This window comes from Ambystoma mexicanum, chromosome 1p (assembly GCF_040938575.1).
Source record: "Ambystoma mexicanum isolate Mex_15411 chromosome 1p, UKY_AmexF1_1, whole genome shotgun sequence".
NCBI classification, from domain to species: Eukaryota; Metazoa; Chordata; class Amphibia; order Caudata; family Ambystomatidae; genus Ambystoma; species Ambystoma mexicanum.
This window is the reverse complement of record NC_090921.1, coordinates 992,467,600-992,481,366: the sequence shown is the minus strand read 5'-3', so window position 1 is coordinate 992,481,366 and position 13,767 is coordinate 992,467,600. Positions and strand designations below refer to the sequence as shown.

General features: G+C 48.8%; 1 protein-coding gene across 7 annotated transcripts in view; it reads left to right on the top strand.

The window, feature by feature from the left end:
- CNOT1 (CCR4-NOT transcription complex subunit 1) overlaps nucleotides 1–13,767 on the top strand; it is a 2,171,110-nt gene that overhangs the window by 1,279,473 nt on the left and 877,870 nt on the right. The window lies entirely within an intron of this gene.

Below are 13,767 nucleotides of genomic sequence, written 5' to 3'. Positions count from 1 at the left end.
TGGAACGGTCCTCCTAGAGTTTCTCTCTGCACGCCAAACCAGGTTTGGTCCCTTTGTCCCTTTGTCTTTGGCAGGCTTCAGGACTGAAGACTGCCTCTGGTGCCTGAGTATCTGGGGTGGGCAGGAAGGTGAGGGAGGTGCCCGAAACTCCCTGTGCTTAGTCTCCTAGGAGACCCAAATGCACTCTGGCATGATTGGCTTGCTGACTGTCCGGCAAGGAAAGCCAACCTTCTGGGTGAGTGGCAGCTAGCCTGGAATTAATGGGAGAAAACTGAATAAAAGGTGAATCTCTTGGCTTGGAAGGCAGAGTCTACTACTGGAATGAAAAAACCGAAGACCAGCTTGAAGAGGACGGCTGCTGCAACTCCTGGACCATTGGTTTGCCCGGTGAAGCCCTGCTGCAGGTCCGAATCGCCAAGTTCATCTCGACAGAGCAGCCCTGCCAGGATGGCTCCTCCCGTTGAGTTGGTGGGACCAATCAACTCGACCCATAAGCCATCTGGATACCATTCTGAGAGCTGGTTGTATTTTCCTCAGTGCTGCAGGAAACCGAATAACCAGGGAGAGGGACACCAGTTTGTGTGCTTTACTACAGCTACCGGAATTGAAGATTTGCCAGTTGGTAGCTTTGCGACCAGTCCCTGTACAGTGCAGGAGTCTCCCGACGCCCTCCCTCTTGTCCCCACGACTGAGGCTCAGGAACAGAGAGATATGCAGGAACTGCCAGGCACAGAAGTCTACAGCTGCATCTTTTTCTTCATTGTAAGGTACTGTGAAAACCCGACTGAACTTACCGCTCACTGCGAAAGTGCTTGAAACTTTGGCAACTTGCAGGCCTGGTCGGCTTGTAACCCAACATATGAATCTTCCTTTTACAAACTACTGAGAACTTTGGCAAAGGCTTTTCTGTTTAACTACCAGAACTGCTTTATCCTATACAAGACTTTAGCCCATTGACTTTGGCCTACCCTGTTGCATTGAATTGGCTCCTCTGGTGAACTCAAACTGTTTGCACTGTCTGAGAGTAACTGTAATTTCGAAGGGATTGTGTCCTCCGATGTATTCCTTATCTTTGATATACATTTCCAGCTTGCTGGCCTTGGAAATTTTTTCTGTAGAGGGCGCTGCGCATCGACGTCCGCCGAGTCGATGTCCTTCGACGGCCACCGTATCGGCGCCAACGTCACCATGCCCATAAATAGACATGCGCTGCGTCCGTTGCTCAGTTCCGTTTTTCCGCGCTTCGTGGGGCCTCGGACGTCGTTGCTCAGTCAGGTTTATCTAAATCTATTTCGACGAATATTCCTTATAGTTCTCGATGGCTTCTTCATCAGAACCGACGACGCCGCGATCCGGCTTAAAGAAATGTCGAGACTGCGGTAAAAAAATGACAATAACGTATCCACACAGGGTCTGTTTATGGTGCTTGGGGTCCGAGCACCATTGTTTGGAGTGTGAGGACTGCATGTCCATGATGGCGAAAGCCCTGAAGGAGCGAAAGGGGAAGCTCGAGAGAGGTAAGTCAGCCAAATCCTCCTCGAAGGTTTCGTCGGTCGAGACATTCGTCTCCTCGCCGTCGAAAACCCTCCCATTCTAGATCTCGAAGCAGCTCCCACCATTCGTCGAGATCTAGACACTCAAAAAAGAGACGTCGAAGGTCCCATTCCTCGTCTTCGGTGTCCCCAGAAAGAGTTTCCTGTCCCACCAAACACAGTTCTCAAGCTAAGTGGGAGGAATTCAGAAAGAAAATGTTAAGCGTCTTCAAGAACGCGGCCTCGACCTCCTCGAAGACTGCTGAGGGTGATACCCCGGGTGAAAAACCCAAAAAATCAAAACGCTGCGAGACGCAGCACCCAGCGAAACATTCCACCCGAGAGCGCCATGAGCCATCTGGTAAGAAGGCACCGTCTTCGCCGTTGTCGAGGGTTCCTTCGACGCACGGGTCGGCGCCATCAACGCCGTTGTCGAAGGGTTCCTCGACGCATCGGTCGATCGACTCGACGCCATCGTCGACGCTGATGAGAGGACCAAGGCTCCACCGCCAACGCTGTTTTCAAGGGCCTCCGCCACGACGCCGAGACCGTTGTCGATGCCCCCGAGTAGGATCCCCATCCTCTCGAATTCTTCGAGGCCCCTTCCAGTTTTTTCGATGCCATTTTCGGCACCTTCGAGGCCGGTTACATCGGCGTCGACGACTTCGACATTTTCTCGTCCAATAACGACGAGTTTGGCTCCTTCGGCCCTAGAGATGGGCTTTACTCCATTTCAGAGATCAGAATACCCTGGTCTTTCTTCAATTTATGAAGAAAGAGAAGACTCTGACCAAGAAACTTTTGGTTTACAGAGATCCTCACTGCCTGCTGCAGAGGATTTCACCTCTGAAGAAAGGAGGCTGAAGGAACTACAGGACTCACTTCACGAGGCTAGTAGACCGGACACTTCCCCAGAAGTGGAATTTGTAAAGCCAGACCCAGGGGAACATGCCGAAACACCATATAGAACCCTGATGGCAAGAATAATTGAGTTTATGGGTTGGTCTGCGCCTTCACCTGTTTCAACAGGACGATCTAACGGATATATTGGACAAAGGCCCACAGGAAGACCCGGTGGTCCCCTTCCATGCAGCCCTACAAAGAAAAATTGCATCCAGTTGGGAGACTCCCGAAGTCATCCCAGCAGTCAGTAAAAGACTGTCGACAAAGTATAGGGTAGCGGCTGCTGACCCTGAATACCTGTCAAAACACCCGACCCCAGAGAGCCTGGTGGTTCAAGCGGCAACTTCATCCAGCAGTAGGACTGCTTACCCTACTGTCCCACAGGACAGGGATGACAAGAGGTACGACTCTATGGCAAAGAAAGTCTTCTCTGCCTGTAGTATGGCGTTGAAGTCCATCAATGCCACCTGTATGCTCGCCAGGTTCAGTCACACATTATGGGAATGTGCTTCATCAGCGGCTGACTGCATACCCGATGGAGAGGAGAAGGAAGCCTTCCTTAACATCATTCAAGATGGCAAAGATGCCATGTGCGAGTCTCTTCAAACTGGCATCGATTCCGCTGACAGTATCAGCAGGGCCATGGCGGCTAGTACAACAATCCGCAGGCATGCGTGGTTGCGAAAGTCTGGCTTTGCTCCAGATGTACAGGCCAGACTTTTGAATATGCCCTTTGACGGCTCTTTGTTATTTGGAAAAAAGGCTAATGACAGTCTGGAAAAGTTACAGACTTCTAAAGCAGCAGCAAAATCCTTAGGAGCTGCTATCCGCCAAACTCCTTTTCGCCCCTCAGGAACCTCTGGGAGAGGAAAGTCCTTTCGCTATTATTCCGCATTCGGGAAAGGCAGAGGACAGCCGGCTCAAAGAGGCCAAACAAGATCCATCCGAGGTGGACCGGTCAAAGGTACTAAGACCGCAGCAGGTGCCTCTTTACCCTCGGTATCTGCATCAGCCGCCCCCAAACCACTCTGAGGCCTTCGCACACGACACCTGTAGGGGGCAGGTTAACTCACCATCTGACGGAATGGCAGGCTATACGTCAGATGCTTGGGCGTTGGAGACAGTTGCCCAAGGTTACTGCCTACCCTTTCTACAAATCCCTCAGTCATCCACCGGGGAACAGCTCTCTAAAAGTTCCAGATCCGCTCCTCTTGCAGGAAATTAATTATGGACCTGCTAGAGAAAGGTGCCATAGAACCGGTACCTGTAGCGGACAGGAACAAGGGCTGGCACTCCCCCCTACTTTCTCATACCAAAGAAGGACTGAGACCTATCCTGGACTTACAAGAATTGAACAAGTTCCTCAGGAAGGACAAGTTCAAGATGGTAACTCTCTCTCAGATCCTTCAGGCCCTTCAGCTCCAGGACTGGCTGGTATCTCTGGACCTTCAGGATGCTTATTTCCACGTGCCAATCCATCTCAAGCACAGGAAATACCTGAGGTTCGCAATTGGCAACTCTCATTATCAATTTCGAGTTCTGCCATTTGGGCTGACCTCCGTCCCGAGGGTCTTCACCAAGCTGATGTCGGTAGTGGCGGCGAGTCTAAGGAGGGAAGGGGATACACGTCTATCCCTACCTGGACGATTGGCTGATCAGGGCCGTATCTTCGGAACAGGCCCGGACCCAGCTAGATTATGTCTGCCTCTTCCTTCACAGACTGGGCTTCTCCCTCAATTTAAAGAAGTCACAGATGATACCATCTCAGAGACTCCAGTTCATCGGAGCGGTCCTGGACACTTCCCTGGGAAAAGTCTTGCCACCAGAGGTGAGGGCTCAAGATATTCTACAGATGGTCACCAAGTTTCAGAATGCCCAGCGTCTCCCAGCCTTCGACTTTTTGAGGTTCCTAGGCCTCATGGCATCCTGCATCTTCCTTGTGCCAGAGGCTCGCCTGAGAATGAGATCTCTTCAGTGGGCACTGAGAAGTCAGTGGTCACAATTCTCAGGGAGAATGTCAGACCTCCTCCGGATTCCGGACAAGGTAGCCCACGACCTTCAATGGTGGGCCTATTCAGAGAACATCTTGAAAGGAGAACTGTTTGGCAGCCATGGCCGGAGATAACAGTAGTCACAGACGCCTCGCTCACAGGGTGGGGAGCCCATGGCAACGACTTGACAATCAGCGGTCGTTTGTCTCCATCGGAGTCCAGACTACATATCAACCTATTAGAGCTGAGAGCGATCAGACTAGCGCTGAAAGCTTTCCTGCCATCAGTACAGGGGAGAAATGTCCTGATAATGACGGACAACACGGTGGCCATGCACTACCTCAACAAAAGAGGCGTAGGATCACTGCCACTGTGCAGAGAGGCAATGCAGCTCTGGTTTTGGGCAATTCGGGAAAGAATCTCTCTATCGGCAGTCCACCTAGCCGGAGAGAAGAATTTGACAGCGGACGCTCTGAGCAGGCAGAGCACAGTCTCCCACGAATGGGAGCTAGCTCAGGAAGTCCTTCAAGAGATCTTCGCCCTTTGGGGAACCCCTCAGATGGATCTGTTCGCCACAAGCACCATCAGGAAGTGCGATCTGTTCTGTTCAAGGGAATTTCCCCCGAGAGGAGCTCTGGGAGACGCGTTCGTATTGGACTGGGAGTTTCCACTCCTCTACGCGTTTCCACCAGTCCCTGTTATTCCTCAAATGATCAGGAGGTCGAGAAGATTCCGGAAAACCATGATCCTAATTGCCCCGGACTGGGCCAGGAGAACGTGGTACCCGGACCTTCTAGATATGTCCATCTGCCCTCCAATCCGTCTTCCACTCAAAGAGAATCTTCTCTCGCAGAAGGTAGGTCAGGTTCTCCATCCAGACATCAGAACCCTCAACCTTCACGCTTGGCTTCTGAAAGGTTGAGGTACAAGGATTGGGATCTCCCTGATGACGTCATGGAGGTGTTGCTTTCGGCCAGAAGACCAGCAACAAAGTCTTTATACCGCTGCCGTTGGAACTAGTTTTGCAGCTGGTGTAGGGAAGAGAATATGGACCCTTTTTCATGTGATACACCAACGGTGCTATAGTTTCTACTCAACTTGGCAAACTCAGGCCTTCAAGTTGGCACTGTAAAAGGCTATCTCGCAGCGCTTTCTATCTTCGAGCGCACTGCGGAGGAACCATCGTATTTCAAAATTCCTCTAGTGGTACAATTTCTCAAGGGTCTGACTAATGTTTACCCTCCAAAACCATTCCAGGTTCCATTATGGGACTTAAATTTAGTCTTAAACTTCTTAATGGGCACTCCATTCGAGCCACTTCACTCTTGCGCATTGAGATTTCTCACACTTAAAACTGTCATACTTGTAGCATTAACATCTGCTAGGAGGTTGAGTGAGCTACAAGCTCTCTCCTGTAAACCCCCACATACAATCTTCCACAAGGACAAGGTTGTCCTCCAGGTGAAGCCTAATTTTCTCCCAAAGGTGGTTTCTGAATTCCATATTACTCAGAAAATTACCTTGCCTTCATTCTACCCTCCTCCCCATCCGGGGAAAGAGGAAAGGCTACACAGGCTGGACCCTAGGCGAGCTCTCAGCTTTTACATCAGCAGAATGGCTAGAATCAGGCAAGCAGACCAGCTGTTTGTAGGATACTCGGATCACAAGTTGGGACTACCCATAACAAAACAAACCATCTCCAGGTGGATTATCTTGGCCATCCTGGAATGTTACAGACTAGCAGGGAAAGAACCACCCCAAAACCTCAGGGCTCATTCAACCAGGGGTATCGCAGCTTCTTCGGCTCTCCAGAGAGGGGTACCGGTCCGGGACATATGTGCGGCTGCCACATGGTCGTCCGCACATCCATTCACAAACTTTTACAATCTGGATGCCTCCACTGCTCAAGAGACCAGATTTGGCAAAGCCGTATTACACTCAGTCCATCCCTAAAGGGATACATAACACTATCGCTCCCTCCTCCAATTACATACCACTGCTATGGGAGTCTATCAAAGATAAGGAATACATCGGAGGACACAATCCCTTCGAAGAACAAGTTACTTTCTTACCTGGTAACATTCTTTCGACGTATTCCTTATCGCCCATCCATCCCTGCAGTGATAACTTCCCTTGTGGTTGCAGCTTTGGCTCCTTCAAGGTTACTAACCAATTCAGGCATGTCTTTTCTTATACTACAAAACAGAACTGAGCAACGGACGCAGCTCGTGTCTATTTATGGGCATGGTGACGTCGACGCCGATACGGTACACGATACATCGACTCGGCGGACGTCGACGCGCAGCACCCTCTACAGAAAAAATGTCCGAGGCCAGCAAGCTGGAAACTTATATCAAAGATAAGGAATATGTCGGAGGAACATCCCGTCGAAAGAACGTTACCAGGTAAGAAAGTAACTTGTTCATTCTTTTCATTAACCTGTGCCTTTTTGCTCCTCCTTCAAAGTAGTTTAAATGCCTCAGACCCGTACCGTGTAAAGTACTGAAGTATTTTTGTGTGATATAGATTTCCTCCTTTTAGTGAATGTTTTATAACTGACTGTGAAATAAATTAATAAGTGTTTTACCAAGAAACCTTGAGTGGAAGAGTCTTTTTGAATATTTGTGCTTGTAGACCTCTGTGTAACATTACAGCTCACATTCCCCCTCTTGAGATAAGCCTGGCTGCTCAGCAACTCTAACAAAACTGTGTAGTACAGACTTATACCAAAGGTTGGTTTGGCTTACACCTGTAGTCCTAGTTGTGTGTAGTGGTCCCAAAGGGTACTACATACAAACTTTGCCTAACAAGGGAGAGTCGATTCCAAGAGTTGGGAATAGTTTGCACTAGCAGTGGAAAGGAGAGGGGCCCCCAGGGGCCACTCGTGCGTAAAAATGGATGGAGGCGCTAGGGGGCAACGGCTAGGGTTGAGATTACTCACCGACCCCCCCCCCCCCCCCTCCCCCACACCCCACCAGCACACTCGGGACCAAACTTCGTGAGTTGAGTCCACTTAAGTTGCAAGTTAAAGTGCAGCAATTTGTCCACTCTGCGGCTTTCAACGACGAAGATGAAACGATGATTCCCAAACGGGACAGTGGTGATTTCTCCGCTCCTGGTGGATGGATCAGGCCAGTTTCACTGCAGCAGGATTCAGGGGCAAGAGGGGCACAAATGCAGCGCACCTGCAAAGGTCATCCCCAGGCTGGGCGACATGATAACCGCGGATACTCCTGTTCTGCGGCACTCGTTTCACTTCAGACCTGGGAATGCCACGTGTAGGAAATTGGGTGCGAGGGTGCCATGAACACAGAGCTAGAGATTATACCAAGTTTCGAGGGCCTCCTCAAAATGGCGGAGGAGACAGAGCAAAGGTCCTGCGTAAGCTGGTCAGCTCACTGGTTGGCCCAGATACACTTCCGAGAAGGCTTACTTGCAGGGTTTGATGAAGGTGTCGAATAGTTGGTCCAGATGCGGAGGGGTCCCACGGGACGACCGCGGGCTCAGGGTGCCAAACCTTCCAGCCGGTCACCACTGGTTCCTTGACATGACTTCTTAGCTTCAGGATACTTGGATCCTATCCTTCGTTAAGTGAGAACTCCAGAGATTGACATGGTACGAGTGTTTGAGGGCCTCTTATCCAGATTCTCCTTCGCGCCAAAACGAAGGGGACCCGATGGGAGATCTGCTCACATACAGGCATACCATACGTGGACCAATCACGGACCACAGTGGTCCTAGGCATTCACAGCACTCCAGACTCTCTGGCACCCAGGATGTGTATTGTGGACATACACCCCAGCCCGCATCCTGGAAGCGCGCACACAAGGCATGCAGAAGCCCGCGAAAGCTTGGCGTTTCGCAGGGAAATGCATGCCCAAATAAGGACTGACCCGGCTCGACCTGGGGAAGGCCAAGGGGCAAGATGGCCAAAGGACAGGACAAAGAACCTTGTGGCATGGCCATTTTGGGGAGGAAAGGGTTAAAATTACATTAAAAGATAAGCCGCCACCAGCCCTGTCTGGGACACATCTGCACATCTCCTAAAAAATCCTTTGAGAGTATCTAGGGCCTTTGGAAATGACTAAGATGCCCAAGTGTACTGTACTGGAAAGTACATTGTACACTTGTTACATGTTGCAGAAAAGTTGCAACATTTGGAAAGGACTAAGGGAAACAGTCTTCCAGTATTGACTGTCTTAAGGGCATGTAACTTTCCCCATAAAAGGTGAGCGAAAGCCCAGAGGAGTGCAGCAGAAGGCTGTGCTCCCTTGGTAAAGTCAGACTATGGTATTAAAACGGCATCAAAAAAAGTTGGGGGGGGGGGGGGGGGGTGGGGATGTTTCCTAGCAAATTACTGGAAGGAAGACAAAACAAAGTCCGAGGGAAGAAGAGTCATTCAGGGAGCCAAGCCAGGCCAATGTCAATTGGGCAAATGTCTAGGTGAGCTGAAGCAATTCTTGCAAACGTCTTGCACAATGTCTCAGAAGTCTTTGTAGAAAAGAAGAAATCAAAGTAGGGCCACAAGCTGATTAGGCTTGTGAGGTAAAGAAGCGGTTTGCATTGCAACTCTACAGAAGCAACCAAGACCAGTCTCAACTGAGAGCAAATGAGGGTTACATAACAAGAGGTAAGTTCTTAGACTTTACAGTACCTTTAGTTAGAAGAAAAACTGTTCCAGCTGGCTTCTGCTGCTGTGCAGCTCTGCAGAACCTATGTTCCTGGGCCTCAGTCGTGGGGACAAGAGAGATGACATCTGGAGGACTCCTGCACTGCAATGGGGCGGTCGGCAATAGAAAAGCTCCAACTTCTATTCAGTGGTTTCGGGTTTCGTGGTTTGTTCCTCGCGTCTCAGCAAGTAGCACCACCGCGGACTCTTGGCTGTTGAGATGTTCTTTATCTTGCATCTTGGGTCCAGCACTCTGAGGTGGCTCAGGCTCGGTCAGTCCTGCTTCCTGGGAGTCCGGAGGATCTTCCAGGAGCTCTTTGCCAACTAAAAAGCGACGCACACGACCTGGTGTTCCTCTCCCTGGCTCTTCGGTCCCAGCAGATCGCCTTCTTTGGAGTTGATTGGTCCCACCAACTCGATGGGAGAAGTCGTCCTTGCAGGGATTCTCTAGTCTAGATGAATTTGGAGCTTCAGCACAGCAGCAGGGCTTCACTGGGCAAACCAACGGTCCAGGAGTTGCAGCAGGCATCTTTTCAAAGTTCTTCTTCGGATTCCTTCGTCCAGTGGTAGACTGTCTTCCAAGCCAAAAAGCCTTGCTTTTTATGCAGGTTTCTCCCATTCATTCCAGCCTAGCTGTCAGTCACCCAGCAGGGTGGCTGTCCTTGCCGGACAGCCAGCGGGCCAATCACCTTAGTAGTGCATTTTTGTCTCCTAGGAGACTAAGCACAGGGAGTTTCGGGCACCTCCCTCGCTTCCAGTCCCTGCCAGACACCCTGGAGCCAGAGGCGGGTTTTTACTCGTGAATCCCCCCAAAGACAAAACGAACAAAGGGACCAAACCTGTTTTGCTGCACCGAGTAAATCACACGAAGGACCTTTCCACAAAGAAATGGCGAAAAAAGATGACCAGGGCCATTTTGACAAAAATGGCACGCTTGGGTGCTTTAATGCAGCTGCCAACGCAGCCACCGGTAAAAGCACACCACAGTAGTTAAAAGTAAACCACTGCCACCAGCCATTCATCTAGGAAAGGAAAACATAAAAATGTTTCATGAGAAGCTAGACAAAGGGGATACCAAGTAACCCCTCCAGCACCCTATTGTAAAATGGTGTGTGCTGGATCTAGAAAGTTACAAAGGTAAGTAAAGTCAATTTCACTTTACTGCTCTTGGAAACGGTAGTTTATCCAAGAGAAGGTATTTAAACCTTGGGGAAATCTGGAAGACTTCCCTGTGCCACTGCACTGAAGGTGCTTTGTGACGCAATGTAAAAGATGATGACTGTGGAGTTTGTCAGACTCCACAACCAAAAGACAGTGTTCAAATCGTAACAGAAATACATGAGTGGGGGAAAAGGGTCTCACTCTCCAGGTTAAAAATTAAAGTCCCTAGGGCTCTCTAAGGTAGAGAGGCATTGGCACATTTCTGAGAATTCTCCCCAACATCTATAGTCTTCTTGTCTTAATCTTCCTCTTCAGTTTCAGCTCCAGTGATAGACTTATCAGCTTCCAGGTTCGGATTATTTAACAGGAACTACAGCACAACCTCTGCATTCTCTCTGCATTTTACTGCTAGGGGCAGTCTGGCTGTCCAGTCAGGACCGCCAGCCCCCTACGGGGAGTTGGTTCCTTTCAGACAAGGTGAAAGACAAAGGGCTGCAGAGCTTTGAACTTCTCTCTCCCTTCCTGCCCTCTCAGACACTCTGGAGCCTGGGCGGGGAATCCAAAGGATTCCTGCCGAAGACAAAACTTCCACTGAGGTTGTTCCCACCTTGAATGGCAGGGGAAGACCACAGAAACGGCAAGCGCACAAATGGTGAAAAAAGGAGCCCACCACTTTAGCAAGATGGTGGCCCTTTTGTGCATTACTGAGGCTGAATTAAAAGTCTGGGAGTTCTAAAGGCTAAAAGTCAAAAAGGTAAAACCACTGCCACCAGCCATTCATGTAAACCTGCAGTTGTATCAAAATGTTACTAGGCAAGTAAGAAAGGGAATACATTGTATTCCCCCCCCCCTCCTGCTCCCCAGCGCTACACATAGCTTGGGTTTGGCGGCTCACTTATACAAAATGTAAAGTGGATGAAAATCCCTCTTTACTACTTGGGAACAGTAGTTCACCCAAGTACATGAAAGAGAAATTAACAGGGGAGTCGAAAGGGGCAGCCCAACCTAAGCCCAACTGTTACAGGAAACTAGAAATCCAACCCTACACTGTGGAAAGACCTAAAAAGGTCACCCATAAAAAGGGGTTGACAGAGGTCAGGAAGATTTATCACCAATAGGAAAATCTTACCCAACATGTGTCCTGACCTGCATCAGTGAACCTTGCATGTCTTCTTTGCCAGGGGTTGTATTTTGCATCTGGACCTGACTGGAAAGTGACACCCAGTCAACCCATCAAGACCTCTGGTAAATTGAGTAGGGCGGGGGTTAAGTAAATGCAAAGAATTTGTCCAAGCACCCCTCACCTGCCATAGGATAACATTGGGGACCAGTCCCCTTTTAGCTAATCTTCTGTTCCGCTACTTTTTTGTCGAACCTAGGTAGTATTTTCTGAAAGATAAGATCATGATTTACTTACTTAGTAACCTTGTTGAAGATCTTCTTTGAACAATCATTAGTACAAATGCAACATCTGCAGAGACTACGATGTTGGGAGAAGCATTGTGGTTCCTGTGACCTTTGGGCACAATCCCCATTCTACTTGGGGATTATTTATTTTTTGAGGCGGAATTTGTAAGGCGCTTATACATTAAGTTGTTTCTAAACGCCCAGAGTGCTGAAGTTGAGAACTTTCACTTGTGACTTGGTTCCATCCTTATTGGGTTAATTTACTGGTTTCGGATGAAATGTCCGCATAAAAATTACCGACCCCACCAAAAGACCTAAAACACACACCGTGAAAAGTTCTAACTAGCAAAAGTTCGAATTTTTCGTAGTATGTTTTAGGTGGGGTTGGTATGGGGTTGGGGGTGGGTGTCCCCTGCAACACCCCGCTCACTATACTGTACAGCCCCCTGCCAAAAGAAAAAATAGCTGTGGGCTGTGGGGGCGTCCCCCGCAACACCCCGCTCACTATACTACATAGTATAGTGAGCGGTGGTTGTGGGGGACACCCCTGCAGCTGCCAAAAAAAAGAAGAAAAAAAGGACCCTGCTGCGCTGTTTACTAATCAACGTAAGTGAAAGGGAACCGGCGCTGCAGGGACACAGCACGAAGGAAGGAAAGATAAGTAGGGTTGTTTGGGGTGTGGGTGGGTGTGTGTTGTGGGTGGGGGTGTTTGTATGTATGGTTTTCTGTAGGATGGTCGCATGGGAAAATGTGTAGTGCATACATTTCCCAATGTGAAAATTTCTATCGCTGCCTTTTCCGCGATGGAAAAATCATAGATCCAATTTACTTACCACCTGTGATTGTCATTTGAATGCATTGGTGAATGTATGTTGATTAAGTATTAGGCGATTTCACCCCCTAGTTTCATTCTTTTGTGTGTAAAGGGCTTAGAATAAGTAATTGTATTAAACATTCCTGTCTAAATTTGGTTTGTTGCAGAACACAGTAGCTCCATCTAAATTGAGTTCGTATTTAGGGCTTAAAATTGCTGGCAGCTGTTTCGCTTCTGCTTGTTGCCTAGAAGAGCCTGGTTAGCTTGAAACGAAAAACTGCCAGGAGCTACTTGTTGCTCACCCGGCCAACTGATGCTTAACAAATGCAACAATGAGACAGTCTATAAACATTAGGACACATCGATACAGTATTTAGCATTTTAGGCATCATAACATGGTTGGAGCTTATGTGTAAGCTAGATTTGCAAAATGCTACGTTCTATGTCCTTGTTCCACGGTGGTAGCACTCGGTCAGTAGCTGCTTTTAGCCCCTGCTGACGCAATCTTAATTTTGATCCTTGTGTATTCTGGTGTGTGGACTCAATGAGGAACCCTTACCCCACTCACTCTCCTGAGACTAGCCTGTACTGCTTTCTTTTTTTACCTTGGAGTTTTGGCTAACCTCTGAGCTCCCGGTTCACTATAAATAGGGTGGCATCCTAAAATATGTCCACTAGGCCAGATTCTAGAAATTCATCTGAACAATTATACAACTAGATATTGGTAATCTATGCTAGTAGCATAGACGGTGTAATTTAAACTGTCCTCCTAGAAAAAGGAACTACATCATAAGTGGGTATTCCGTTAAGTGGATCACAATTTGTTTATTCCACTACTGACCAGCACCGCTGATACGTCACCCTTACTTTCTCCTTCTCATCCCCCATGTAACTATCCAGTTAGTCTATACTTTTCTACCTTACACTCCCCTTTCCTCTTACCTTTTTCTACTTTGCTCCACAGACACTTATTTACCACAGGTAGATGCGTTCACATTGAGCATATCGCCAGCATAGTAGCCTGCCTGCTGTAGGGCCACTATGCTGGTGATATGCTCAATGTGAAAGCTTAATTACATTATGTCACACTTTCAGCACCAGTAGCACCATTCTAACTGGATCTCCTCCCCTACCCCTCCAAGGTTGGATATTTTTCAGACTGTCTGCTTCTGGAGCTACGTATGAGGACAGCGGATGGTATCAATCAGAAGGCACCTATTAAGGGCTTATGGATATGTGGCAGGCACCCACTGAATGAAGCCTTTTAAAAGAAAGCCGCTTTTTCATTGG